Below are 5,401 nucleotides of genomic sequence, written 5' to 3' on the forward strand. Positions count from 1 at the left end.
ACAATACATCACTGTCAGCACAGGATAGAAATTCAGATTATTTTAATTTTTCTGGAACATTCTTGCCTCTCTCATTCCCCAAAAGGTGTAAATCTCCATCCCACACACTCTCCCTCCATTCTCACTCTGCTGTATCTAATCTTCACCCTCCCAATTCTCCTGAAGGTGCTGATTCAGGCTGATTGACAGATCTGTGCTCACTGCTTCCTGTCCTGGACACAGAGATCATAACAAACAGGAGCTGCAGTCGGCCATTAAGCGCATTGAGCCTGCTCAACCATTCAATGGGATCATTGGCCGATCTACCTCAGCACCATTTTCCCACACTATTCCCCACATCCCTCCATATCTTCACTACCTAGAAGCCTATCAATCTCTGTCTTGGAAATACTTGAAGACTGAGGCTCCACAGTCCTCTGGGGTAGAGAATTCCAAAGCTTCACCACATTGTCTTCACATTTGACAGGAGCAGCATAGTGGCACAGTGGTTAGCACTGCTGCCTCTCAGCGCCAAGGACCTGGGTTTGATCCTGGCCCCGGGTCACTGTCCATGTGGAATCTGCACATTCTCCCCTTGTCTGCGTGGATCTCACCCCACAACCCAAAAGGTGTGCAGGGTATGTGAATTGGCCATGCTAAGTTGCCCCTTAATTGGAAAAAAAAAAAAGAATTGGGTACTCTACCTTTATTTATTTTTAAAATTCATTTACGGGATTTGGGCGTTGCTGGTGAGGCCAGTATTTGTTACCCATCCCTAGTTGCCCTTCAAAAGGTGGTGGTGGGTTGCCTTCTTGCACACCCACTGTGCTGTTACGGAGGGAGTTCCAGGATGTTGCTGCAGTGACAGTGAAGGAACAGCGATATATTTCCAAGTTGGTCTATTGAGTCCCCTTGGATCTATTGTGGTTTTGATTCTTTTGTATTTTTGTTATTATGGGAGGGTTTATGTGTTGTTGACTTTATCCTACTCTGGTACAGACAGGGCTTTTATCTGTGAAAGGAGCAGTTTGAGGAAACTTTGGTGCCTCTGGTGTAAAGTGAGTTGGAGGAGGGGGTAATGGCACTTCCAGTTTCCACCCCTCTATCACTTTCACCTAGTCCATCTCAGACACTTCACTTCCTTGACCTTTCTGTCTCCATTTCCGGGAATAGACTATCTACTTACATCCATTACAAGCCCACTGACTCCCATAGCTATCTGGACTACAGCTCTTCGCACCCTACATCCTGTAAGGACTCCATCCCTTTCTCTCAGCTCCTTCGCCTCCGTCGCATTTGTTCCGACGATGCCACTTTCCAAAGTGGTGCTTTGAAAATGTGTTCCTTCTTCCTTAACCGTGATTTCCCACCTAGTTTTTGACAGGGACCTCAACAGTGTGCGGCCCATCTCCCGTGCCACTTCCCTCGCCCCCTGCCCTCTCACCCAGAACAAGTATAGAGTCCCCCTCATTTGCACATTTCACCCCACCAGCCTCCGTATGTAAAGCATAATCCTCCGCATTTTCGCCAACTCCAGCATGATGCCATCACTAAACACATCTTTCCTTCACTCCCACTGTCAGCCATCCGCAGAGACCGTTCCCTTCAGGATAATCTAGTCCACTCCTCCACCATACCCAACACCTCACCCATCACCCATGGCACCTTCCCATGCAATTACAGAAGGTGTAACATCTGCCCCTTTACCTCTTCCATGCTTAACATCCCAGGCATAAAACACTCATTCCAGGTTAAGCAGTGTTTCACTTGCCCCTCTTTCAATTTAGTCTATTGCATTCGCAGTTCCCAATATGGTCTCCTCTATATCGGAGGGACCAAACGTAGACTGGGTGATTCAGAACCCTGACCTTCCCGGAGCTTGCCATTTTAGCACAAGACCCTGCTCCCATGCCCACATTTCTGTCCTTGGCCTGATGCAATGTTCCAGAGAAGCTCAATGCATCCTGGAGGAACAGCATCTCATCTTCCGGTTAGGGATGCCACAGCCTTTCGGTCTCAACATCGAATTCAGCAACTTCAGATGCTTAGCTCTACTATGTTTTCATTACATTTCATTTTAACTGTCTTTTAATTTTTCTTTCTTTCTTGATATATAATTTTCCTCCCCAATCTTATCCCCACTTTCCTTACCTTTTCTCCCTTTTGCTTCTATCTTCCCCTCAGTTTACCTATTTCCCACCCATGACCCCCTTCTCCCCACATCTGTATCTGTCGCACCTTACCCACTGATTTTAGTTTCTCTGCTGTTTGACCTTATACACCTTTTATTATCTCTGGGGACTGCTATTTGCACTCTTTTTTGTTTGTTTCTGTGGCTATGACTCAGCTTTCATTCCCTCATCCTACAGTATAAATATCTCCCACTTTCTATACCCTTTATCTTTGACAAAGGGTCTTCTGGACTCGAAATGTCAGCTCTTTTCTCTCCTTACAGGTGCTGCCAGACCTGCTGAGATTTCCCAGCATTTCTCTTCTGGAAATATATAAAGTAGCTACAGTCCTATATTTCACAACTAGAAATAATAATAAATGTGGCTTTATTACAGAACCATTAATAATATATCTAATCTGCACCATATACAAACACCAGACATATCTCGATCCTACATTAATTTACTGTCCCCTTAAACGTCAGCCATCTCCTGGGGAAAGCAGCCCTTTAATTGTGAACATTGGGAAAGAGACCATCCTTTTAGCCAAACAAATAAATGTGTCAAGCTGAGGGAGCAAAGGATGTCAATGTCTTTAAGAGAGAGAGAGACCTGGGCCAAGCTTTGCAGAGTCTGCACCCTCCCTGGATTCACTTCCTTTCCCTTCAGTTGCTGCAAGTGACCAATTGAAGGTCCGAATGAGAAAAGAAATGGAAAGGGGGAGAAAAGAAAGTGTTTTACTCACAGATGTTGGGCACACTGTCTGAAGCTGAAACTTCAATCACACAAAGCTGGAGGACCAGAGTCCTTCCGGTCCTCCAATCTTTCCAATGGTTGCTGGCCGCCTGAAGACAATGGGCAACGGATGTCACGTGGTCATGGACGCCCGTTTGACCTCAATGGGAAGAATCGTTCCTGCGCACGCGTATCTTCTCCTCGCCTTTGAACATGCGCAGTCCCTTCACGCCCCCGCGCGGTGGATGGAGCGGTTCCCCCGGCGAGCGGCACTATGGGAGATTCAGCCGCCATTAACCATCTCCAAACCAATCACCAATCCCCTGGTACTGGGATGAAAAGTGGGGGTGAAGGGCAGTGCCCCTATTCTGGACACAAAGTACATGTGGGTAGTCACGGGATTTTATTGTGACGCCCCTTAGCACAATTTCTTGTTAACTTCAGGTGTAAAGATTTAGACATATTGGGGAGAGCAATAGGTGAGTGTGAAACTGAACCCGAGAGTCAGCACCTTCAGGGAAGGAGAATTGGGGGAAAAGCAGGAGGAGGATATTGAGATGAATTAGTGTTACAATTAATAGGGAGAGAGTGTGTGGATGCAGAGTCAGAGGGAAATAGCATTTTCTGTCACATGATCATGAGCTTGGACAATTTTATCAAATCATTTGTAAAACTTGGATTTACAATGTCCCTGTGAAACACCTTGAGAAATTGAATTACATTAAATGTGCTGTATAAATGCAAATTACTGTGTTATTGAAGACTGACACTTGAGCTCCTCCATTACCCTGAACACCATCTTATTCACACAGATCAGCCCAGCCCACCCATTCTCAGTTAATCTGCTGTTCTCAGGCTCCCTTGCAACTCTATCCCCGCTCTCACTGCACTGAGCTCAAGTGCGAACAAAGCATTTTTGTCTTCAGATTTTTAGTGTGAGAGGTTAAACCTATCAAGAGACGATGAATAGGCCAGGTCACTCCTCTCTTCAAAATACAAGGCTGAGGGACTAATGGAGGCCTGTAAATTATGAAAGATTTTGATACACATGGAGAATGTTTTCACTTGTAAGGGTAAGAGCAAAATGAGAGGCTATCAATGTGAGACAATCTAATCAGGAATTCAGGAGAAATTTCTTCCCCAGTGAGTGGTGGGATTGTGGAACTCGCTACCACAGGGATTGGTGGAGGTAAATATCATCGATATATTTATGGGTTGCTGGATGAACATGAGGGAGAAATGAAACAGATGGATATATTGATAGAGTCAGATGGGAAAGCATGAGAGGAAGCTCAAATGAAGTATAAACACTGGCATGGATTGGTTGGGCGTTTCTATGTAGTTTATTCAATGTAATTTAGCCTGGTATTGCCTTTAACTCTCACATAGTCGATTCCGGGTTAACAAGAAACAGAGAGTCTCCCAGAAAAACATGTCAGATTATTATTTCCAGCTATTGTCCAATTAATGCCTCTTGTCAGTCAGGTGTCCGTATGAAGAGTCAAGGTATTCAATTCAACTGCAAAGATCTCCTGTAATTTGTACCAATATATCTTTGAAGAGCAGATTTTTTTTTCAAATGGGCTGGATCAGTTAAATTTAATATGTTTCAATCAATTCTTAAAAGTGCTTAATTATCAGTCTTACTCAAATTGGAGAGTTTGTTTTATACACAACAAAGCAAACACTGAGATCAGCACCCCATTCGCCATCTACAAGTGGCACGGTAGCACAGTGGTTAGCACCATTGCTTCACAGTGCCAGGGACCCGGGTTTGATTCCCGGCTTGGGTCACTGTCTGTGAGGCGTCTGCACGTTCTCCCAGTGTCTGCGTGGGTTTCCTCCGGGTGCGCTGGTTTCCTCCCACGATTCCTGAAAGATGTGCTGTTAGGTGAATTGGACATTCTGAATTCTCCCTCAGTATACCCGAACAGGTGCTGGAGTGTGGCGACTAGGGCATTTTCACTGTAACTTAATTGAAGTGTTAATGTGAGCCTCCCTGTGACATTAATAAAGATTATTATTATAAAGAAGCTCTGCATCGATTTATCAAGCATCCTTTGACGGCAGCATCCAAACAGGGTTACACCCATTTTCCAACGTTAGAGGTCGCTGTGGCTGTTAGACAGATTCACTGTGGGAGCTTTAGTGAACTCGTCGACCCAGGGTCTATTTCTAAAACCTCATCACAACATATTGTCTAGTTAGCCACTAACTGACAGAATTATTGTTACATTTCAGGATGCTCTCGTCCTTCTGGGTGGGTCAGTTTTCGGGGAGGACCTGCCTCCTGCAGAGTTCACGTGTGTGTTCATCTGGCTGTGGTTCCCCTCCCCCAGTCTCACCTCGCCAGCTTCTGCCCCTCATCGACCCAACCCTGTGCAAAGAGCAGCAAAGACAGGAGCACGGAGTCGAGGTGTAGATCAGCCAGGAACTGACTGAGTGGAGATTCCCTAACTAATCTTCCCGTTTATTTGTGTTTAATGGGGACTGGGGCCCGTTATCATGTTTGTCTC

Source organism: Scyliorhinus torazame, chromosome 5, assembly GCF_047496885.1.
Source record: "Scyliorhinus torazame isolate Kashiwa2021f chromosome 5, sScyTor2.1, whole genome shotgun sequence".
NCBI lineage: Eukaryota > Metazoa > Chordata > Chondrichthyes > Carcharhiniformes > Scyliorhinidae > Scyliorhinus > Scyliorhinus torazame.